Here is a 25,817-nt window from a genome sequence, read left to right on the forward strand (position 1 = left end):
GCAGGGGCCTTTGTTCAACCTCATGGTCACAGTTTTTTTTACTCTAGCCCCGCCCACCACTGACCCCGCCCCCACAGGTGCAGCCCTCGGCCACAAACCACACTCTAAATTTGGCCCCCGAGAGATAGTTTGTGAGTACCCATGGTTTAGACGAAGAGTCTTCTATTCTGATGGACTGCCTTGCACCATTTGGAAACAAGTTATAATGAACTACTGATTGTTTTTTAGATATTTTGTAGTGCTCCCTTTGTTGGTTGGGATTGATTTACAAATGATTATCAGGAGAGCATGGACAGGGCCTCATAATTTGCTCTGACCGAGGCTCCACAAAAACTTCTGATAGGTCTGGAAATGGAACGATAGAGTTGTGCAAGGATTTCCTCTCTGAGTCCAAAATTGACAAAATCGAGAAATCATTCTCAACAAAACTGTAGTATCATAGTTTCTATGGACGCCATCAGCCACCCTGCAAGCAATATTCACAGGAAGTCTCAAGAGCTGCACATGCTCTGTGTTGACACAAATGGACAAAACCTTTCAGACTGAGAAAAAAAAGAGGTAAAATTGAAGTGAAAGGCGCAAGAATTGGGAAATAATAGAGTAATGAAACCCAACGAGGGGGATCTGTTTACACAGACTTTTGGGGCCCTTGAATTAGGACAGATATGGAGCATCAATAGCAACCAGGAACAAGCATTGGCATAGCCAATAGGTCTCGCCTTTGGGACCTTATAAGTGTTTAGCCATGCAACAGTTGCATAACTAAATACTTATAAGGTCCCAAAAGTGAGACCTATTGGCTATGCCAAGCGGCCGTGCGGCCGCGAAAGTGATCGTGATTGCGATCGCGATAACGTTCAAACATCAAAGCGGCGGCCGCGAAAGTGAAAGTAATCGCGGTAAAGCGCGGCGCGCGCTCCCGCGCACATGCACTGTAGCTCTAGGCTGGCCTGGTAGCACTTTTTGGAGCCCTCTCAATAAGTCTCGCCAGACCAGCGCATGCGCTGGGTCAGGCGAGACCTAAAAAGGATTCATACCATGTGAACGTAGGACACAACTGACAAAACTTAGAGAACATCTACGCTGGAATTCTGTGTCCAAAGGCATCACATTGTAAATGTAAACACTCACAATCTTTAATCCCCGACTCAGAACTGGTGGTATTTTATGTTTGCAGAGTGCATTTACAAACACAACAAATCTTCCAGCATGGTGTATTTTCAGCATTTGTTTATGCAGGAGAAGGCGCTGGAATTTGAGCATCACTTGGGCGGTACACAGCAGGCATAGGTGAGCACTAACTTGTTTATGAGTATTTGCATATCCTTTATAGGCAGTCTCCTATTCTGGAAATTGACAGATTTGTTTTTTTTCAGATGCATGACTAAGGGGAGAAATGTGGAAAAAGACCACTATAATCACTGGGGAAATAGCGAGAGACTTCTCTATGGAGATTTTTTTCTCTCTATGAGGGGTAAAGGGCTAACTGTGCAAATATACATTACTAATTTACACATACAGAATTTTCCAGATGATGGGCAACTCTGCATGTATTACCTTTATCCATGTGAGTACTCATGGAAGTCTACAACTGGCACATATTTCGGGAAGTACCCTTGGGTTCTACATATGTATGTATATGATTTCTAGAGAGTGATTGTTACTCCAAGGAGTGTCCTGATGCTAATACAGAAGAAAGGGGAATTGAGGGGGAATGAGGGTATGGACTTAGAATTTAGGAAAAAGCCACATTTTCAGTTTCTTTCGGAAAGAGGGGGTAGCCTCGATGCAACTGAGTTCCAGAGGAATTTTATTACACAGAGAGGGGCCCAGGAGAGAGAAAGATCTGCCCCCGCACCTTGCCTTCTTAACCCTTGTGAATCCCATACAAGTCAGAAATTTGCTCCAAACGGAGGAGTGAGTGATGCTGGGTGAGCAAATGAACGGCCTTCGAATCAGGTCCTTTGGACACTGAGCAGTTAACGAGGACATTTAGACAAAATCATTGGGTGGACTGATCATCAACCAGCTGCGAGAAGGGATTGGGTGGACTGATCATCAGCCAGCTGCGAGAAGGGACAGAAGTATAGAGAGAAAATGGAGGAAGATAACAGGGTGCGCAAAACAGTAAAGTTCAGAGCGCGTGCAGGTGGTATAGGAAGCTACGGTGGAAGAGCTGGGTAAGAATCACAGCAATCAAGCTAAGTGCAAGGGCGTTACGGTCCTTTTGCAGAACCAGAGGTCGAAAATGGACAAGCCTGGCAGACGGCGATGAGGGCTATCCGGCAGGTTTAATGGTGAGATCAATGAAAGATAGAAAGTCGTGTCTATAACACAAGGCTTTCTGTTGTCCAAGGCAAAAAATAGGACCATGGAAAATTTCACAGGCTAATGAAACAGCTTCGGAAAAAATGTAAATATAAGTTTCGGACAGCTAGAGTAACAAAATGTGGCCAGCCAGCAAAACATAAGTACTAGAGGGGTACTAAAAAGCAATAGGTGCATCGAATTAGGGAGAGGCGGGGGGTCAGAACGTGGGTGTCAACCACAAGAAATTTTAACTTGGCGTTTAAACATGAAATCATCGAAGATTTTGAGCTTATGATAGTGTGCGCTTATTGTACATCTACAAAAAAGAAATATTGGTATCATAAGCTTGTTTAGGGGGGAGAGGTGGATGGAAAAAATGTGTTTATCAAAAGAGAAATGCTGGCACTTTAGTGTAATTGGAGGGTCTATTTTCAGAAGACGGCAAGCTGATGTTTGAAGCCAAAATGAGTTTTTTGCCTAAAAATAACAGGCAGACGCTCGGGGACAAAATGATTGCATTTCCAAAATGTTCCTTCAAGTTAATAATCGAGAGATTATTCAGGCAGAGTCGGCACGCAGTAACAAAGTTATTGCTTGTTTTCTTTTTAGCAGATGTCAATTACTTGCTGCTGTGGTGGTTATTTAATGTGGAGGCATTTATAGTTTAGGATGACAGTATTATCTTTATATACAACAGCACACCTTGGGATCTGAGCCTGAAAATCAGTGTCTCCACCTGTAACATCTCAAAAACCCTACCAGGAGCAAAACTCTGTGATACTATAAGTTTTGTTTTACATCATAAGGGTTGCTTGTGCAATCTGTGTACCTTTCCAATTTTCCGTCCTGCGTAGTAGATTCTCAAATGTTGTTTTAATTAAGAATCTACTTGGAAGAATCAGATGGCAATTAATAGGAAGTGGAAGGTAAAACTGAAGTGAGTTGTGGAAACGTGACCCATTGCTGGATCAAACTGCACCCGCAGATTACATGGCATACCGCTCAAACCTACTGTTTGTAGTCCTATTTCTTTCCGGAAATGTACTGCAAAAATATTCAAAGCTGGCCTCTCTTTTGTAGGCTTAGTTCTACAGTGCACAATAAAAAGTGAGTGCTTATAGGCACTAGAGTGGCCGTATTGTGGGTATGAGATGCTTAAAATAGTGCCTACTGGCCCGTAAAAAGATTATGTGCGTCTTGAAGAAATTAATGCTTCAATGGGGCTAAAATCCTATTTATTCCGCATTCTTGGATGATATATTAGTACAAGTCCAAACAATTGCGATGGGCCCCAGACATGACTGGAAAAATCTACCATTATGTGAAGATGCAGGAAGATCGGGTGGACTGGCCAGTTCCAGTGATGGAACCAATAGAATCCCTGCGATGCCTGTACCTCGGAAGGCCGGGAGGATAGTGGCAGGGTCGATCATGTGATATACGAGCAGTGGTCAGAGTGGGTGGGATCGGCAGGGCACAGCTTGCCCCTACTTTTTCAATTTAATACATTCCGTTCCCCTACTTTTTTTTTTTAATAATGCTTCCCAGGACGGCGGAAATAGCCAAGGCCTACAGATGAAGGTCGGCCGTTCCTGGCCATTCGTGAACGGGCAGGTGTGGTAAAGAAGGAAAACGAGTCTTCTTCTTCCTTCCTGCCCAGAGAAGACAAGGACAGTGCCCACTGCTCCTGCTCTGCCGCTGGCAGCTGCCCATCCCTCTTCCTCTTATTCCCTCTCTTTCTGTCTCTGTCGCGCTCCTCCTCACTTGCCGAAAACCGTGACTTCAAGAAACAGCTCTCACCTTCTCTTTCCTCTCCTTTCCTTCACTCGTTCCCCTGTGAAATGGATCCAGAAAAGAAAGAAACACTTTTGCTGGAAATGTCCTCTTTTTACGACATTTTTCCATTCCAAAGTGCAGCCTCGGAAGGGAGAGAAAAAAGGTTCAAAATACGAAAACGAAATAACTTAAGAAAGCAAAACAGTATAGTTGCAAAGTAGCAAGATTGGTTTTATTCACACCCAAACACATTAGCCCCACTTAACAGAGTTTGCCAAGAGGAGCTACTTTCGGTTTCTTGTTTTATTTTAACAGCATTGTTTTAAGGGGGGGGGGGGGGGCGTGTTTCGTCGCTGTAACATAGGATTAACCCTTTTCGGGTTGGAATTAGCACCGTAAATAAGAAACTACAAGAGACTGATCATAGCCCCTAAGAAGTCGTGGGGTAATCCCATGTAACAGCGACGAAACACGTGTTGGCTATGAAACAGACCACGTGAAGTACAGAACAGACTTCACTTTCAGAAGAACTTGAATAAATTACTTTGAGAAATACAAGACAAACCTTACTGTGATATATAAGTTTAGAAAACCATGTTGTTCCTGCTTATATTTCACATGCTTTACTTAGTCGATTTAATAAACTTTATTCGACAATTAAGTCATGAAAGTATCATACATTTGCCAAACTTCATACACAAGCTAAAACATAAGTTAAGACATAACATATTTCCATAAACACATGATTTTCGGACTTACACCTGTACTAAACAACAATTTAGGTAAACAACAATAATATCTAGTGAAGCAATTAGTAAAAAAAAAACTTCCTAGTTTAATTTAAATTAAACAGATAAATCCGAAATTAAAAGATAAAAGATACATTATACATGACTTCAAATCAGCGCTACTAAATTGGCACTATTGATATTTGTCTGCCTAGAGCGTATTATCCAGGCCCACTTTATGTACTTTGCCATTGCAATTGCAATTAGTGGGCTTGGGTCAGAACACAAGATTCTTAATGCCTCGACATATCTTCGGGTGCCTAAGAGGCGACAGACAGGTAAAACCCATTTTTTCCGTGGGAGCTCATAAAGGGGACAAAAGAGAACAAAGTGGCTCATAGATTCGATCTTGTCCCTACATATTGGACATTTGTCCGAGGACCCTCTTGTCCATTTTGATGTAAATGAAGTAATAGGGAGAGTGCCTAACCTGAACTGAAAATAAAGTTTGCGATCAGTTGGTGCCTCTATCAAGTCCCAATAACGTTCCTGACTGGGATAAACCTTGATCTCTAGGTATCTAGCTGTTAGCCGGGAAGTACACCCCTTTGCAGCAGATTCTATGGCGATAAATTCCCAGTATCTGGTTTTGACAATTTCCTTTGAGGGGAAAACAGCATTTAGGGGATCGTCCCAAAGGTTGCTCCAACCCAGTTTGTATAGTAACACCTTAATGGACCTCAACCAGTCTATTCTATGGAAGTGATCTTTCTCCATTATTTCTTTTAGTCCCAACGCATAATGTTTTAGCTCCTCAGTTGACCAGATCCTGCGCCAATAAAGCAATGGTCGCAGATTGGCAGTGTCTTGTATGGTTTTCAGACCTAAGTCCCAAAAAAGTGGTAACAAAGGAGTACTTTGCGGTACGCCAACAACTTTCCTTATGAACTCACTCTCCATGGCGATCAATCGCTTTGGGTTACTTCCATATCCCCATAGCTCAGAACCATATAAGGATGAGCTGCGTACCTTCATCGTATAGACCTCGAGGAGTGGGGCTATTGGCTGGGTCTGCGAGGTTTTGAACCTTTTTAGAAGGAAACCTGTCTGCTGTTTAAACTTCAGAATAGAGGAGTCTATTTGGCTTTTCCAGTACATATTCTTCTGTAATGTTACTCCCAAATAGGTAAAGGCGTCCACCTGTTCCAGGGGGGAGCCGTTCATTACAATTACGCCACTAAAGGGTTTGTACGATCTACACGGGTTCGGGCCATTTAAAACCATAAACTTGGTCTTGGAGACATTAATCTCCAAGCCACGTAGCAAGCAGAATTCTTCAAAGCGCCGGAGGGTCAGCTGTAGGCCACTCGGGGTTTTCGAAATCAGCAGAGTGTCGTCCGCGAACATAAGGACAGGAATGCGGGTACCGGCCATTGCTGGTGCATCTGAGGGGACCCGGGAGAGGAACTCGGCCACCCCGTTCACGAAGAGTGAGAACAAGGTCGGTGCCAAAACACAGCCTTGCCGCACTCCTCGCTCCACGGGGAAGGACTCCGTAACCTCGCCCTGCCTTCCCCACCGGACCCGAGCAAAATTGCCCTCGTGCAGGCGGACGACTAATGCCAACAACTCCGGAGCCATCCCCAAACCCTCCAGCACTTGCCACAGCTTGCCACGTGGGACCAAGTCGAAGGCCGCCCGCAGGTCGACGAACACGGCATACAAAACCCCTTTTTCCAGGACCACTGTCCTCCAATAGAGGACAATAAACCTAAATACCTGGTCTATAGTGCTGGTTTTAGGGCAAAACCCCGCCTGCAATGGACTTAGCACGTTACCTGATTCCATCCAGGTCTGGATTTTGCCCAAGACCAGCCTGCCCAAAATCTTTTGTAAAGCATCTATCAGGCTAATGGGTCTATAGTTGCAAGCCAACGATTTATCCCCTTTTTTATATATTGGGACGATTTCCGCACCTTTCCAAGAGTACGGGATCGGCATTCCCTGTGCAATAGCATTTGCTAGGTGCATAATATATAATGACCACCTCTCTCTTTTGTACAAAAAAACGTCGGCCGGGATACAGTCCATGCCGGGTGCACGACCCGGAGTCACCTTGTCGAGCGCAATGTCAACATCCCCGACACTAAACACTGGAGTATCATAAAAAGGCCTTACCTGAGAAGACTCGCTAGCTTCCACAGGGCCTATCGAATATTGAGACTTAAAAAAATCTACCCAAGAGCTCTGTGGTACATGATTTTGAGGGCTGTCAACTATTTCGCCCTTTTTCCATTTAAAAATGTTCCAGAATTTTTTCTGGTCTTTATGAGCACATGCTGCTTTTAAGTCTTGCCACTCACTTTCATTCCGCTCCTTTTTTGCTTTCCATAGGGCTTTTTTATGAATATTACGAGCAAATTTAATCTTGCTCGGATCTTTTGATGTTAAAGCAAGTCCCAGCTCGGTGCGAGCATGTTTGCAGGAGGCGTTATACCACCCCTCCTGCTTACTTCTTTGGGCTTTCAGCACTACGGGGGGTTTGCAAAAACAAGATTTTAGTTTTCCAACTAACTTCCCATGGATTTCCTCAAATGTTACTGGGAGTTGTCCTAAATTACCTACTGCCGTAATTGACGACAGTGCCTCTTCAACGTGGGACTCTATACTATCCAACAGGTCTGGGTGTTCTTCTACGTGGCGCCATTTAAGGTGGCGTTCGTTATTTGATAGGACCACCGCTGGACCATTCTTATCGGGTATTTGATCTTTGCTAGCTCCCATTCTCAAATCAAACGCAGCTATTAGGGGATTGTGATCACTTTCAATCCGTGGCTCAACCACCATATCCACTAACATATGCCACATCCTCAAATGGACTAAGAGATAATCTATATTGCTTGCCCTTGTGCCATTGCTATACGTTTTATTACACATCCTATCTGATTTGGTTCTGCCATTGGCTGCCCTCAGCTGGTTACCCAGGCAGAACCCTTTCAGGTACAGGGCCGCCTCAGTCCATTTGCTAACAGTCTTCGCCTCAAGCTGTGGGACACCCCATTTTGCATCCTCTTCCTCTGTCAGGAGCATGTCTTGAGACCCAAGTGGCTCGAAGGTCGTGTTAAAGTCTCCAGCGATAAGTGGGAGCACATCAAAGGGGCTAGATTCTACAATGGTGTTTAATGCAGTTATCACCTCAGATTTTTTCCCACCTGGTAAGCCCCTTGCATATACATTGAAAATGTCAATTTTGAGGTTTTGCGGACTGGTCAGCCTAATTCCCAATATATCGGGGTTCTGTGTTTGGATAATTTGAAATTTACATTCCAAATTCTTTTTAACCCAGATAATCAGGCCTCCTGATGCCCGTCCCCTGGGCATTTTCACTGCCGGAGCAAAATAGTTCAAATATCCCAGCATGAACACCGGGTCCACTGACCATGTCTCTTGAAAAAGACAGATGTCATGCTTACTGATAAAATCCACCCAGAGGGGAGATGCTAGCTTAGAGTTAATACCCGCCACGTTCCAAGATAAAAACAATACGTGGCTTGCAGAATTGGATCCCTCTTCCATACTCCCTGTGATTAGTATAGGAGAAGGGACTATATCTTGACCAAGACAAGGCCTGGAATTAATGCCTAAGATTTCCTTCTGACGTTCAACATGCATGCCTTGTACACTAGTCCCAATCATGTTTACTTGTACAAGGGATGCATTAACATCACTACCATTAGGTGGATCACTATCACACGTACCCTCATCTGGCATTAAGAGCACATTTATTTTACCACATGTGCCTGATGATAGTAAGGATACACATGGTATGGCAGCGTTAGAGTGTATACTACCACTAAACAGTCAGTCACAGTCCGCTAACCCAGAGAGTACATCGAATCTATTAATCGATCTTATATCCTCAAAAAAGGTTCCGTTAGTCAAGGGGCCCCTGCATGTATTCCCACCTGTAAACTGTGGCTTGGATACATAAAAGTAAGACAGTGGCATTGTGCTTATCACAGAGGAAGAAGCGGAAACGTTTTGGGGCCAGGAACAAATGTATTCCACACACCGCCTATCCCTAAAATTAACAACCACACAATCCCCCTTAGATGATTTTGTATTTCTGCCCACCCAGTTTACACGCCTTGCATATAAGATCTCAGCACTCATCTGGGCCGGCAGTGGTCGTTTGGCATTAAGCCAATGAGTGCATTTGTTCTTCAAATCCCAATAGGATTCCCTTGCCCCCTTCGCCAGGCTGGGAACCCCAGTTAAAATCACCACATAGGGGGCAGCTTCAGGGGGTAGATGTAAATCAATTAGGCCTGAAGAGGCCTGTGCTCCGGACTGAATGGATGGAAACTGCCTGCCAGTTACTTCTCTACTATCCCTAGGGCTGGCTGATAACGGGTGTGGGGAGAGATGTTCATCTGCTATCCTAATGTCCACTGCTGGGGTCTGGTCAGGCTCATGGGGGATAGGCCGTTTATCTAGTGTGGAGTTAGTCAAATTACTGACTGTAGATTTGGACACAATCCGTTGGCCTGTTATACCAGAATGCTGTTTTGACGAGCTCTGGTGTTGTTTGCCACCCCGAGAATTCCCCGATGCGAGTGAGAGTTCCATACACACAAGTCTACTCTCAATAGAGCCTAATCTTTCGTAGATGGGATCACATAATTTCTTAAGAATACTTTCAATTTTAGCCCAAAAAGGTACAGTATCAGTTACTTCCACATCCGCCATCCCCAACAATGGTGATGGGTGTGACCTTAAATCAGTTGTTTGGGGTTTGGGATGTGAGGCAAAAGCCTTCGGTGGAGCTGTGGCTAGGGATTGACCAGCCTTGGTATTAATGGTCTTCCCAGCGGCTTTCTTTTGGTTACCCCTACAGTTTATTTTCAGGGTAGTGGCTGGTTGTTGCTTGCCGGAAGCCGCATTTAGGTTGCTGGTTGAGCGAGTTTTTACACCTAGCAAAGGTTTTGAAATGGAGACCCCGTTACCCTTATTTGCATTATCAACATTATCGTCCGGTATTTCAATGAAAGACGTAGGGCATATCATTGACTCGTTGGTTTGTTCTTCCAACACGGGCGATACTGGGCTCGAAGAATCCAACCTTACGGGCTGACCACAGGGAGGTGATTTTGAATTGACCATACTCCCCAAAGAAGACCTCTTGTCGCAGAGAATGTCTAATGAAAGTCTTTTCTCCGTTAGTTCAATGTCCTTAGCAAGGACTGTCTGCACTCTCACCAAGAAATTGTCCAATGTTCCCATTAGGGCACCCCCAGTCGATTGCAAGATAGGACCATCCCTTTTCTGCGTTTTATCCATTTTTGTCATCCGGTCACCACGTTTTAAAACAAAGTCTCTCTGAGTTACAAAGGAGCTGTAATAGGCTTGCACTTACCAGGCTCCCAGAGTTACAAGCAGCAAGTGTTAGAGAGGGGTCCCGTTCCGTTCTCTGGCGTTCTCGGACGGGCTCAGACGGGCCCGCCCTTGGCCCGGGCTTCGCCCGGCGCGCGCCCGCGCGCGTCCCGCGAGGCGGGGGCCGTGAGGAGTGTTATAGCGTCAGGGCGGGAGGGCGGGAGTACGGGAAGAGGACACAGCTGTGTTCAGGCACGGGGCTGCTGGTCCTCGCAGTCCCGCTTTACACTCTCTTCCTCAGGTGACAGCCTCCAGCAAAGATTTCAGGCGACTCCTCCGCTGCTCTGCCTTGGATAGACCCCTCCGTTTAAAAGCTCATCAATAAAATCAATGTCCAACTCCTTCCACGAACGGCACCCGCGAAGCGGGGGCCGTGAGGAGTGTTATAGCGTCAGGGCGGGAGGGCGGGAGTACGGGAAGAGGACACAGCTGTGTTCAGGCACGGGGCTGCTGGTCCTCGCAGTCCCGCTTTACACTCTCTTCCTCAGGTGACAGCCTCCAGCAAAGATTTCAGGCGACTCCTCCGCTGCTCTGCCTTGGATAGACCCCTCCGTTTAAAAGCTCATCAATAAAATCAATGTAATCAATATCCAACTCTTTCCGCGAACGGCACCCGCGAAGCGGGGGCCGTGAGGAGTGTTATAGCGTCAGGGCGGGAGGGCGGGAGTACGGGAAGAGGACACAGCTGTGTTCAGGCACGGGGCTGCTGGTCCTCGCAGTCCCGCTTTACACTCTCTTCCTCAGGTGACAGCCTCCAGCAAAGATTTCAGGCGACTCCTCCGCTGCTCTGCCTTGGATAGACCCCTCCGTTTAAAAGCTCATCAATAAAATCAATGTCCAACTCCTTCCACGAACGGCACCCCGGTACTTAGTCTTGCATTCCCTATGAGTGTTTGCTTTTTCCAGGATGTTTTTTTTCAGGCAGCATATTACTCTTGTCTAGTGCATAATTTGAATTGAGTTGCATCCAGATGTTTGTAGCGGGGCACAATTGGGCTGTAGCTAAAGGCAGTGCGAGTTTCTCTCAGTGGGGCAGTCTGGAGTTCAGTGGGGGAGAGGATGTGGTACTATGGCCAGAGCTGCCGTATTTGGATCTGAGGAACCAAATTCAGCCTTTATGACCAGGCCACCAGACCACTCCCCTTGAGGGAGCACATTCCCATGCTAGACCTTAGAAGGCCCCACAAGATCTTAAAAGCCCTGGTGCCTCAGCACCAGCAGGTGAACCCTAGTGGTGGCAAGCGCAGGTGAACCTTGAAGGCCTGCACACCAGAATCCATACTGAAGTTCACCACCAGTCTATGAAACAGCACACCGCAGAGCGACAGGGACTCTGTCACTAAGGTCACAGGACTCTTGAGACCAGCCTGCTTCGCCCATTGAAACCTCCATTAGCCTTGTGTCAGCAGTAGTAGTGCAACTCACCAGGGTTTGGCAATGCAGGGTTTGCACTGACACCAAACTAAGTTTGCAAGCTTAATGTTCTCTCTGCTACATGCACAAGCACTTTTAACATGTGCTGCCTGCTTTGTTTTAACTGGAATTATGCAGCAATTGAGGAAAAAATGATGTTGCAGTGTTGACTAAATTATGCAGCAAAAAAGGCTGCACTATAATGCAGTACATTTCCTTATACTTTTTTTTAATTTGACATTTTTACACATACTAACTGTCTCTGCAAAGATTTTGCTTCATTTGTACCAGTGTAATAATCAAATGCAGCAATGAGAAAGGTGACCAGTCAACCCTTGCAAAGGGCCCTCCACTCCGCAGCAACACGTCATATTGTTTAGTAACTTCAGATCTGTTTGAACTACAATTTTTGTTGTTAAAATCGTCTGATTATGCAGCAGATGATGTATTATGTGGCAAATATGTCAGAGCCAAAATTATCTGGAAAACATTAGCAGACCAGGATATTTTGCCATTCATGTATGAACTGCTCTTGTGGAAAAAGGGAGAAGTGCTGATGAAACTGCATGGCTCGGAGATAAATGGCATATGATTCCAATTTTAAGCGTGTTTATTCTGTGATTGGAAACATACTGACCCACAGTGGCCAGAAAGACAAAACATCCCAATTTTTTGTATGTGTTTGGCATTTCACTGGCCAGTTACAGCTTATTACGTTATTTAATTCAACAAATGGATACACGTTTATTATGGTTTAATATGAGGTTGACATTAAAATACATTCAGAAAGTGGGATATGTTTCCTCAGGTTAATCCCGCCCTCCGATTCTCCGTCCACAGTTCTCCTACTGTATTTTTACTCACTTTGATCACTGCGTATGACTCGACCCCAGTAACCGGTACTGTACCAGCCGTCTCGATTCAAAGTTAGGACCTGTTAAGAAATCTCCCAATTGTCTTCCAGGCCACTCCGCCTTTCTTCGGGTGTGAGCTGACTGGTAGATTTTCACTATGGTGGATAAACTGGCCGAGAGTCTGAAGAGTCTCATTTAGTTCCTCAGACAAAGTCTTCACCTCCACCATGCTTAGCTGCAAAATACACCCAGAAATAAAGGAGCTCCGGTGCACACCAGCTGCAAGCTCCGGCACAAATTAAGCAGTGTTAGCCCACCATCTTAAAAACTCGTCCTATACCCGGACGATAATCCATAGATTTGGGTGCATTTTCTCTTGCTCCATCCTTTTGAACATATTTATTTTACAATCCCTTACTTCGCACGGGTTATTGCTTTGGGATAACCTGCATCCTACGAGCCGCTGACCTTGACCAGGTCAGCCGCTCTTATTTTAAAAACCTCCTTCACAGAGGGCAGGGAATTGGATAGCGGTCCCCTAGATGCTGACACTGCTGGACCCCTGAAACCGTGCTCCAGCCCAAAGATGTAGGAGCTGCGGAAGGGTAATGTAGCGCCCCCGAGGATGTGCTTGTGGTTTGCTTCGATCGCCCCCCCCCCCCCCCCCTCCCCCCTGACGCTGCACAGCCGGCCTCGCTCTGCCGAGCAGAGGTGAATCGAGGGTCACTGCTGCTCAGCATCTCGGGTGACCTTGGAAAGACAGCAAATGATTGGCTGGGGCGGGTAGCAACTTCCGCAATGGGCCATAATGGCTCCGAGGACTCGGGTCCGCAGACGGTCTTTTTCATCCAGTGCTAAATTTGCTAAATAAATACACAAATAGATACAGGCATGCATGACTGAGTGCATACCTGCCTTTGGAGCCCGCTGCTCGCTTTACCGAATGTGGTGGATGCACACTACCGAGGCGGCCTAATCTTGTTTCCACCTCATCCTTGTTTCTTCCACCACACAATTCGTCCTGTCTCTTTGAGTCACTCTGAGGGGTTTTTCATCCCTCCTTTAGCCCCGCGTCTCAGTAACTGTTCACTCCCCTCTTTCTCCATTTTCTGTCCTTCTCTCTCTTGCTCGGCGAAAGTCTGACGATGAAAAATAAGAACCGGTCCTCAAAAAAGTGCAACCACCGGGACAAATTAAGCACTGTGAGGGCATGAGCAAACTGGTCATGTTTCCTTCTGGATACTCTGTGACTTGATGTTTGTCTCTCTCCAGGGGATTTTCCTGTTTGGATTCTTACTGGGGTACTTTAAAGTGCCTACAGGAAGGCGCGAGCACTGCGGTTTTATCTCTGCTCATATTCAGCTCCACCCTGCCCTGTTTTCATCATTTAATGGCAATCCAGTAGCCCTGTAGGGGACTTTCATGTGCACCACATTTTTTATTTCCATTAGCCCCTGCTTCTTACTGAAAGCACTGCACTATATCACTTTACAAATACATTGCACAACAGGCGCATTTGCCAACCACTTCCAATAACATCCCACATCTTCCCATAACCAATCCAACTCTATCAACCCATCCCCTTTCAAAGACTTCAGTAACCTACCCTAATCGACTATTCCACAAGGAAGACGGAAGCACATATTTCAAATCTACTATTATCTCTAACCATGGGTTCTGCGGTAGTGTGTTCCACGATGCAAAGCGCTTCAACTCCTCGTCGGTGGCGGTAAGTGCTATATGATTACAAATTACAACTACACATGGTTGCGCCTGTTTCCAATATGGCTGCTGGCTTGAGATTACCGGGCTAATTCCTGGAACATTGTGTCCCCTGCTGCGCAGTGATGCTATTGAACCCCCACCTGGAGGTGGGCAGGCCAAGCAAAGGTCAAACATGGCTTGTCCTGAACACCTAGCTTTGGCTCGGTGATGGTCCTATGGTGAAAGGTGACCCAAAAACAGAGCCAAGCCAAGCAACTGGTTTTATTTACAGATTTGTGTGGTGCAGACTCGTCCCAAGGACCAGATCACATCACACGTTCTTTGTTTCTTTCCTAGGCACGGGGCGCTTCTTATGTGATTGACCAGGATCACAGGATGCTGAGCAGGAACGAGGATCCAACCTGGCTCCCCAGTTCCATGGTGTACAGTTCTAGCTGCCAGGCCACAGCCAGTGCCACTCCTCGCTCAGACAGCACCATGGATGGAGAGCACTCTGGAGCCCTCTCCGCTGCTGGTGAATACAAGGAGGCGACACGGGGCCCATTTTGCGTTCACGAGTGAGTCAATGAGTGATTACATCACAGTAGTGACTGACCCTGAACACAAACATCTCAGCACCCCCCCCCCCCCAACTCCTCTGATTCACTCACGTGCTTAGCTCCATCAGGCTGGTGCCCAGGGACATCTTTAAGGATTTGGGGGCCTTGGGCCTAATGTATTTTCGGGCCCCTGTCCACTACAGCTTTGAATTTATGATCCCTTTAGGACTCCTTCGTGCCCTCTTTGGCCAGGTCAATGAAAGGGCACAGGCACACTGGTCCAAATTCTAAATGTGTTTACATTTAATATTAATGGATTGCGGCTTGTGTTTTCAATAGCATAATACTATTACTAATATTATTGGAAATAATCTCTGTGACCCCCTTCAATTTCTCATATGTGAGGTCATGTTTCGATCTAAAAATAACTTTTTTATGGATGATGCATGGTGTTGAAAAACAAATACAACATTTTTCTGCAAAATGTCTATAATACAATCCCGCCCATTACCCATATTAAAGATACATTAAAAGAAAACAGTACTTAAAACAATCTAGGTTTAAGAACCGTTCAAGGTCATCAGGACAGGACTGTCTGCAGAACAGATCAAGCTCTATCCGGGGCCCATTGAAAGGCTGGGGCCTTGGGAATGCGACAACTTTGCCCATGCCTTAAAACGTCTCTGCTGGTGCCATGTTCTTGGTGGGGTGGATGGAATTATTGGTGTGGGGCGCAGTGGGGGTGAGGGAGACAGGAGAGGAAGTAAGAGGGTTAAGAGGCCTTAAAACAGCACCTGCAGCAAATAAAAAATGATTAAAAGCAGTGGTCGAAGTGGGGGGGGGGGAGAGATCTGAAGGGTACGACATGCCTGTACTTTTTAAATTTTAGAAAAACAGCACCCCTACTTTTTGTGAAAAGACAACCATCCCAGGACAGTTAATTCTGACTGTTGAAATGCTTTAGCTGAAGTATAAGTCAGGGAGCCTCCTGCTGTGAAACCAAAGGAGGAATAGACAGCTAAACAAGACTTCTTGCCAGGGTGCCTGCTTGTCTGAAATAAATGTAAATGTGCACAACTGGTTAATCTGCATATGTAAAAGCTGCTTGGAAGCCGGTATTGGCTTTAATGTATGGAATCACCTGAAGGTTCCTGATGACACACATATATTCTTTTTGAGAGGTATTGACTTATATGTTCACAGTGCTTCCAGTCACAGACTGGGACCTTGTTGCACTAGACATATACTAGTCTCTATTCTCCACTGCATCAACCTGGATTCAGTTCTGTGGCTCTCTGGTTACACACTGACCCCTGCAGTGCATTAACTAATAGCATTTCCATAATATACAATAGTGTATTTTCCACTCACTAACTTAACTTGCATTTAATTTTCATTTAGGTAGTGTGAAATTTTATGTGCAGTTACCAGAAGGGGAGAGACCGAAAAAGGTTTCATAATATTTCGTTTTTTTAGCCACAGTCACTCACCCCGCTCCCATTGCACGCATCATCCCAGTTCGCACTTCGCCCACTGATTAAAAACAAACTGATTGTAATCGTTGGAGCCACGCGAGAGGGACGCTGCTGTTTGCAGGCCCTTAATGCAGACAGCTCCGTGCCCCCCTGAAGAGTGGCGCCCTGGTCCTGGGCCCTGCTCGCCCATGCCAACACCGGCCCTGGCCACACCTCCGCCTATAATGCGCTGTGTTTAAAGACACTAGGCCCATGATGGGGGAGTTCACAAAATTGGCAAAGTTCCAAGCTATATTGCAATTCTACAGGTCTCACTTACTATCTGTAACCAGTAAGCAAACTCTAAAGTCAGACTCACTGCGTATTGCCAATTGAGTTGATGACTCTCTCATTTACTTGCATTATGGGCAAGTTAATGAGGCTAACATAAAACATCAGACTGCTTTCCCTTACTCTTACCTTTGTCTTTTTTTTAAGAATCTTAACTTTGTATTTTTTTTAAGAAAGGCACTTTGACATTTTCCTCTTATATGTTGCCAGACTGCATTAACATGTGGTACTTGTATTTATTGACGTTTGTGAAAGAATTGAACACAAAGCACCATCGTTTGCTGGTAAGAGGGAAGAAGAAGATATTCATACAGTGGCTGAATTGCACTTTCGATGACCTGGAAACTATTGTTCAAATCCTGGCTGCACACTTGCCCGAATTGTGTGATCCTGTGCTTAATTTGTAAAACAATAAGTGCTGGGGCCCAAAGTTTTGCTCAGAAGTCCGCAACTGGTGCTATTGAATGTCAGACGTGCTGAATACCAGGCTGCGTAATCTTGGTTCCACCTCATGTCTCTTTCATCCAGCACCAGGCACTCCCTATCCCTCTATCTCACTCTTTCAGATTCTCTTTCACCCCCGCATTCTTTCTTTGGCATTTTCTTGATTTTCTTTTCCTCCTCATTTTCTCCTTTAGTGTTTTTCTTTCTCTCTTGCTCTGGGTGAAAATGTAATGAGGTAAAATAAGTGCCTGTCCCTAAAAATGGGTACCAGCGGGTCTCACCAGACACCTTTGGCTCAAATTAAGCACTAATGTGATCCCAAGAAAATCAGTTTAGTTCACTGTGTCTCTTTCTGATAAAGCGCCACATCTGAGACCACCTTGCAGCAATTCAGTGCAAGATGCGTGCTATATGAAAACTCACACATATAACGGTTTAATAGCCAATAGTGGTGCTCCAGGAGCAGAAACAATCTTGGCCATATTGGGATAACGTGACAGCAGTTGATTCACTCCTGGCAGTGTCATCAGGCATTCGGGGTGAGGAAAAGATCCTATTTAAACAGCATCAAGGTTAGAAGATGCCAATGACGTGATATTTTCTAATGTACTAAAATCAAGCACTAGTTTTCAAGAAATAACTTGATTTTAAAGAGAGAGATGTTACCATATTTTTACAAGACATTTGCTGAGGCTTTTACATGCTGAATCGTTTTTGCTTGTGCCTTGATGATTAAATGCAAGCCGGGCCCCTGGTTTGGCTCGCTCTACAAGTTGCTGACTTGCTCACCTCACAGACTCCCTTTAAAATGAGTACCTTGCGGCACTATTGAAGTACTCAAAATTCAAGTGACGGGAATCTGCTACGGTGGACGCTAGGCAGAAACCAAAGAAGGCCAGCGCCTTAGAAAAGGGCTACTGGAATTATGCGATTCTGGGGCTGTATCCTTTTCTGCATAATTATGGGTTTGCCACTTTTTCCACATAATTCATCATATGCTGCATACTCTGCAGACTTTAACAACAACATTTTTGTTTCTGGCTCAAACAGATTAAAAGTTACTAAACTGCAGGGAAGTATGTTCTCAGACAGTGGAAGGCCCCATGTAAAGGTTGACTGGTCAATTTTCAGTTCCTTACTGCTGTATTTGGGACTTTAAACTGTTAATGAGGTTAAACTTTTGTCCAGACAGTGTTAACATGGGGAGGTAATTACAGAATTATGAAGTAAGACTATCGCAAAATATGCCACATTATGTTGCATAATTTGCCTTTTCTTGCTGCATATTTTAGTCAACCCCATTGCAGTGCTTAATTTGAGCCTGTGGTTTACGATGCTCAGCACCAGCACTTAATCATCAACACCTGCACTTCTCATAAGCACCAGTTAAGGACACATTTATTTACAGAGAAATTAAATGATTTGCCCAGAATCACAGGATTTTGAGTTGACACTGAGACTAGAACCTGGTTCCCCAGCCCCGAAGTTGGCACCTCTGGCCATAACACCACAACCTTTCCCCACTTCCATTGGTAGTAGTTGGTTCTGTTTTAGGACGCGCTAATAGTAGAAATGGGCTTGTGCAAGGTGCCTCCAGACGAAAGTACAGGCACTTATGTTTTTTACAATTTAACCACTGCCACGTTGCATAATCTGGTAGTCCCCTGCTGCATAATTTGAGAGTCCCTGATTTAGGGGTAGCCATAACACTCAGCAGGTCTAGCAGAGGAGTAGCTATCAACAGTGCAACAGGTGCAGTGGCACCAAGGCAAACTGAAGACCCCATATGGTTATATGTTACTACTAACCCAGCGGACACAGGGGGGGTCCATGTTCGTCGTTTGCACCAGGGCCCATGTCAGCCTCACTACGCCACTGTGGTCTAGGTTCTAATCCTGTCTGGTGCTTGGCAGAGCATTCTGTGAACATTAGTAAATCACTTTCCAACCCTGTGCCTGACCTGTAAGCAAGTAAAATACAAAAAACGACGGCAACCTGAATTATATATACGCATTGCCGCATTCACCGCTGATGCGGGCAATCATTCCACCTCCCATGACCGAATATACCACCTTGTTACTATTCACGGTCGGAACGCTTTCTATATAAATGTAAACAACTTAAAGGAAAGGGCATGACAACCGACCAAATATTGAATTCTTTCTTTCCTCAACACGGTGACAACCTTTGAATTAGACTGCAACCCACTGCCAGCCTCGACGCTGGGCGCTGCATAAATGACTGAGCCGAGGCAGGATGCTTAGGGCCCGGCTCCCTACTACACACAGCCCACTAAATCAGGCAGAGTAACATCCTTTGCTTACAGAGCTTGGAAACTGCAGAACTGCGACAAGAGGCGCTTTAAAGAAAATACATCTCATCATTATTAGCAGAAATATAGTCCCTCCTGAAACCGTTGCTCTAGAGCTACAGAAAAAATGTATAGACAGTAAAAAAAAGAATCATGTGGTTCCTAAGCATTGCTCTCAGCCCCTGGTTTGGAAGCAAAAAGGCAGCTTTAAAAGGATGGATTGAGCTCATCAGGCCTCTGGGACTAGGTACCACTGCACCTGCTGCATTATGCCCAAAGGACGCCCCTTAACTCCACACTGCAAGCCCTGCTGCCGACCCACCTCTATTTAAAGTGACAAACAACAAACATGCAGGCAGACAAGCCCCGGCACGCCGGTCTGGGGCCGAGCCGTCTCCTGGGTTGGTTTGCCAGCAGGGCTGAACTGGGAAGCAAAATGGATCCTCACAATAGGGTTTAAACCAGACCCACTCTGGATGACGCGGGCGGAGGGGCTCTTCATGGCAGCACACCCACCAGGAGAATGTCAAAGGGGCAGAATGGCCCGACTGGCACTCTTAGCCTCCTTGCCAACGTGATTTCCCAGCCAGGGGTGCGAGTGGCATTGTTACTCCAGGGCCTCGCCTGTAGCATGACATCACCGTGACATCATCGTGGCTCAGAGAGGGAAGGCGCCCACTCTGGCCCTCTGCCTGGGAGGAAACAAATCAAGGGGAGACATCTCTCCCAGTCCTCACTGACACCCCTGCCTTGGGGATTTTACTACATTAGGAAATGTAAGAGTCTATGAAGTTGTTAAAACCCCCTGGAGGTATCCACAGCGACACTGCTCATGTTTCCTAGTGGGCTCTGCTTCCCCGAGCAGCGCAGTCCTCGCGCCTGGGAGGTGGGGGGGGAGGACTGTGGCGAGGATCATTAGAAGATCGTTCATAAAGAGGGAAAGTTTGGCGACCGTTAATACTTTAAAAACGAAAAAAAATTAAAGTGGCAATCCAGTGAATAGAAAAAAACGTTTGCGGCCCTACATTATCGCAACAACGACAAATAATAAGGGGTAGCGATTGTCCCCTCAGGGGCGTCTCCTCCGCTAAGGCAAAGGAGCGTCGCCCCACTGCCTTTCAGCACTGCAAAAAAGAAAAAGAAAATTATAATAACGCAATGTTACTACATTTTATTTTTCTGTGATGAGGTAGTTTTGCGGGGGTGGGCAGAGCAGGGGGGACGAGTGTGGCACTCTCTTAAGTGCGCATGACTGTTTGGCCAGCCATCTTGGCCGGCCAAATAGTCATGCACACTTTGCAAGTTCTCCACCAGGATGTATTGCACAGCCTGGGTGGAGAACATGCCCAGGCTCCCGGTCCCTGTACGGCGCTCAGACCAATCACAACACTGCTTTGCAGCTTTGTGATTGACTTAGGGGAGCCTGTGTGCTTCCTGCTTACACAGAAGGAGGAGGACCGAAAGGATGAAGGAGAGGCGGCAGGCCGGCTAGCCGGCCGGTAAGTGATCTTTTTTTTTGTTTAACCCGCCACACTACTGCTTACCAAGAGCAGCCACCACTGTGGCTTCTTGTTTGTTGATCTGTGGTTCGTGTATTAACAGAATATTGCAGTCGGAAAATCATCAGACATTGATCTCATGTCATAAATATTGTTTATTAATATATCGCAGTAATGGAGTTAATAATAGAAAATCTACAACCAATGGGACAATTTTTTTCTAAATGATACATCGGGCACACCCTCAGTGGTGCTTCAGCCACCAACACCTTATGTGTTGCTTCAGTTCCCACCAGCCCTGTGTTGCTACCGTGCTCCCCGACAGCATGGTTCCTCCCCACCCGCTCTGCACCCGTGTTTCTTTCACCTCCCGCGTCCCAAAAAAAAACCTCTTACTCTTTTTTCTTTTTATTTGACAATCTGAGTTGACTCAGCAAATAAAAAGGAAAAAAAAAACGTACTTTCTCATTTTGTCGGCGAGTGCATCTACAAAATGTCACAATGGGCTCTTCTTTATTTAGTCATGCTGCTTTGCATCAGGGATGGTGTACAGCATGTCTAAAATACATTGACAAAGACAATAGGTCCTAAAGGTGAAACCTATTGGCTCTGTCAGTGCTTGTTTACAACCTGTCTCCTAGAAATCATTGTAGTTTTTATTCTGCATTCAGTTAGTTGGACTTCTGGAAGCACCTCATCTCATTCATAGAAGAAAAAATAATATAGAAAAACGTCCCACATTAAATATTTATCAGGTAAGTACCTCACAAAAAACCCTTTAAACTGCCCTCTTGAAACAACTGATGCCGTGGGACTCCTTAGAAGTAAAAATGTAAACAGTAATTGGCATCCACTGTGGAACAAATTACAAAGAATGAATCATCCTTTGTGTCCTGTTTCAACTAAATTTAATTAAAGGGGTTGTTTTTATTTTCAGCTATTACAAAAAGGCCTATCCTAACCCATCCATTTGGGATATTAATACTACATGGGTGAAATTCTCACCTCTTTAGTGCCTGAATGCAACAATGAGCAACTGAAGTTATGCCACTTAACTTTTGGAAAGTATCAGGAACTGTACTCAGGAACTGTACTCTATTGCCTTTGAAGCACTCATAGTAACAGCTTCCCCATTAGAGGAAGAACATTGTTCTGTCTGAAATTTGAAGTAGAATATGGTCATATGTGCCAAGCCTAAATGTTGACAGAAACCAGCACAATCAATCAATCAATCGTTTGTTAAAGCACGACTACTCACCCGCAAGGGTCTCAAGGCGCTGGGGTGGTGGGGGGTGCAGCTGCAGATATAATTCCAGTAGCGAGGCCCAGGAGTAGGCACGACATGAAACAAGCATACCAGCCTCCATACATAGGAAAATACACTTTTAGTGGTCACAACCATCGGATGAGGAAACTCACCCAAGGACATATCGAAGTCAGAGTTGATCGCATGTACCATACCCCATCAGAGGCAGATAAGAGGAGACAACACCCCTATACCGCACCACATGAAAAGCACCTCTGAGGAAACAACCATTCCAGCACTCCCCATAGGAAGACACACCTCAGTGGATAAGAAAAACCAATCACTCACTACTTGAAGATGTACAGTGGTAAAGGACAGGCTCTTTACCTTATCTACAACAAGCAGCTGCTACTTGATGCTGAAGACAGGCAGTACACCAGAAATGCAAGCACTAACTACCACCACCGTTAGCAAACACTATTCTACTTGTAAGGCAAAAACACTATGAACTGCATCAACCATAATGCAATGGGACAACTGATACTGACTTGCTGGTAGTATGCTCCCTCTACCCTTGAATGATGGAGGAGTAGCCAGAGTGGGGGATAGGGGAAGGGGGTCATCCCCAGCCATGTCCATTTGGCCTGTTCTTTCCCTCTGCAAGAGTCGCAGTGGGGGCTGATCTAAACTGGAAGCAGTGGGACAACGCGAACAGGGGGTGGGAGTAAAAAATAAATTAAACAACTTACATTCACCCGCAGCCGCCTTCTCAGTGCTCCTCTCGCGACGCTGGTCAAGCTGGACAGGATCCCAGGGGGCAATCACAGTCTTGTTCTCATGCTGGTAATGTTATTTACCAGCATGAAAGCAGCGCTACGATTGGCCTGAGCGGGCTGACTTGGTGCTCGTTCAGGCACAGGGAGCCTGCAGCTTTTCTCCAGCCCGGCTGTACGACACAGCTGGGTTGGGGAAACCAAAGTGCGCATATCGGTTTGGCCGGCCTACAACAGCCGGCCAGACTGACATGCACACTTTTAAGTGCCCACCACTCCTCTCTACTGTGACGCCCGTCACGATGGCACCGCTGCGGCCTTACCTCGGCTGGCAATTGTAGTATTAGGAAAGAAAAAATAAATGGTTTTATTATCATTTTTTCTGTGGGGCCATAACAGAGGAGCCGCCACTGAACAGTAAGAACCTTAGAAAGGGAGTTGAGGGACGCATTATTCCAGGGTGAGAGGATTTTTTATGTATTCACTTAATGCATACACAGTTGACGACCATCGCAAAAAAGTAACCATGCATCTTTGCATAAGCAAGTCCACTCAAAGGAATTATCAAAAACAATCTATGCACCGCTCTCAGCTGATAACCTCGACTCAATACAACACATTTACAGAGACTGCCAGAAAAAGAGGAATAGAGGGTGTAGAAGAAAGGGGAATACATGGAGAGAGGTGCATGATAAACAAATCAGAAACATATTGTGCACTATACAATAGCTCTAGTCACACAAACTAAGCCAGGGGGTGTCCAACGTAGGTCCCAGGAGGGCCAGATACAGGCAAGACTTTCAGGATATCCACCTACAATAAATGTACAAACAATCTAATGGAATGAGTTTTAGATGGTAGCAGGAAATCTTACGTGGAATGGATGTGACTCTCCTGAACACCTCTGGTCTAGGGACTGCCGCTAGATTTTTCAGAAGACAGCCTCCTGGTCTCTTAGGCAGAAATTCCATCAGGACCAAGTTTAACATTTCAGTCTATTAAGATCTGATTTTTAGCCTTACACATGATTTCCAGTTTTTGAGAAAAAGCTTTTTTGCCATAATTATACGTTTTATTTTTCAACGTTGCTTTAGAGGTCTGGTGACATCCTTTAGTGAGAAAATAACTTCAAATATAACCTTTTCATTTCAAGTTAGATCGTGTGATGTTATCTCCCATGAGCCTCGAGCCACACACCAAACAATGAAAGAATATCTGGTAAAATGACCCGAGTTTTTTGGCACCTCCAACATTTCAGGCCTCATTCTGAGGTACTCCTTAATCCCCTGCGAATTCTGCCTCCAGAGTTAGAGGTACCAGGGCCACTGATAACTCCACAAGGTTGGTTTAAACATAGATTGGGAATGAGACCCAGAGTAATGAGGAATTACCGGGAAAAGTAGTAATTTCAGTCCCGGCCTCACACCCTCCCCGAGTAATATGGTATTTTGCCCCGTGTTTCAAACGAAGAGCCCACCTGTTTGAAGAAAGTGGAGGCTTCGGGTGAAACCCCACAGGTCTGCAGAGCTGCCGCAGAGCATTCAAGGCTGCTTGCCTGGTAACCCCCATTACCGAAAGCATCGGGGGGGGGGTACCAGGGACCTGGGGGTCAGGCCATTGCATTTAAGTGAATGCTTATCCTTTCACAAGAGTCCCTTATGACTCGTTGTTGGGCAAACGCAGCTCCGTATCTACACTGCAACTCATTAAAAGATTCCAACCAGTACATTTCTGTAAAAAACTAAACTATTTGTACCAGCTGAGCATAGATTTCTATGAACTTTTCAGGTTCTCACGCGTAGTGTGTCTGGAAGACCACCTCTGATTCCTCAAATGTCATTTAAATTGAAACTCTTTAAGATGGAAATACTACTTGAGTGAGGATGAAAGAAGACCTGGGCCTGGGAGGCAGTGCCACACTTTCACAGTGGAAACAGTACAGTCCTGGCCAGAAGATCGCATCGGCTGGCTGTGATGGGGAAAATGGGTCTGCTCGAAGCTGTGTCCCTCCCCTATGCTCTGTCGACATGTAAAGAGGGGGTGAGGGAGGCCTCTCAGGCTCTGTCCCTCTGGCCCTGTCACTGTGTGAAGAGGCAGTGAAGGAGGACGCATGGGCTCCGCCCTGTGTGTTTGTTAGGTAGTGATAGCTGACTCTGTGTGTGCTGGAGTTGCGTCGTCATCGGCTTCTGTTGCCACTGCTCTGTATCTGCTGGGAAGGCCCACCCTGGCCCGGCATCGCCTGCCGGTGCTGTCATTGTGGTTGGTGAAGCTGGTACCCCAGGCTGCCCATGTCCTCCTGCTCTTTTAGTGTCTCCCCAGGAAAAGCATCTCCTGGGCCTGCGCTGTAAGTGTGGGATGAGGTGGACTCTATGGTCCACCCCAAGCTCGGCACCTCCTCCCAGCTCCCTTCTGTCACTGTGGTGGTGGTGTGTCCACCCCAAGCTCGCCCCCCTCTGCTCTCTTATGTCACTGGGTGGTGGTGTGTCCACCCCAGGCTCGCCCCACTCTGCTCTCTTCTGTCACTGTGGTGGTGGCGTGTCCACCCCAGGCTCGGCTCGCCTCCCCCCGTTCTCTTCTGACTGTTCTCACTGTGGGGGTTGGTGGTGTGTCCACCCCAGGCTCGCCCCACTCTGCTCTCTTCTGTCACTGAGGTGGTGGTGTGTCCACCCCAAGCTCGCCCCCCTCTGCTCTCTTATGTCACTGGGTGGTGGTATGTCCACCCCAAGCTCGCCTCCCCCGTTCTCTTCTGTCACTGGGTGGTGGTGTGTCCACCCTAAGCTCGCTTCCCCCCCCCCCCCCCCCTTGCTCTCTTCTGTCACTGTGGTGAGTCCACCCGAAGCTCGTCACCCTCCCTCCGGCTCTTCTCATTGTGTTGGGTCTCATCAGAGGCTTTGCACCTCACCCTACTCTCCTCGGCGGTGGTGCGTCTACCAGTCTCGATATCCCCTGCCTGCCCCGGCT

The 25,817-nt window shown here is 46.2% G+C and overlaps 1 protein-coding gene across 3 annotated transcripts in view; it reads right to left on the reverse strand.

The window, feature by feature from the left end:
• Positions 1 to 25,817, reverse strand: part of SBK1 (SH3 domain binding kinase 1) — a 547,139-nt gene that overhangs the window by 77,851 nt on the left and 443,471 nt on the right. Inside the window, exon 1 of one of the 3 annotated variants that reach the window (XM_085628381.1) lies at positions 23,731 to 25,582. The exons of the other annotated variants lie outside the window; for them this stretch is intronic. The gene's annotated coding sequence lies outside the window, so the exon portion shown is untranslated. Of the gene's footprint in view, positions 1 to 23,730; positions 25,583 to 25,817 lie in introns of those variants that run through there. 3 annotated transcript variants of the gene reach the window in all.

The sequence above is a fragment of the Triturus cristatus genome, chromosome 10, assembly GCF_964204655.1.
Source record: "Triturus cristatus chromosome 10, aTriCri1.1, whole genome shotgun sequence".
Classification (NCBI taxonomy): domain Eukaryota; kingdom Metazoa; phylum Chordata; class Amphibia; order Caudata; family Salamandridae; genus Triturus; species Triturus cristatus.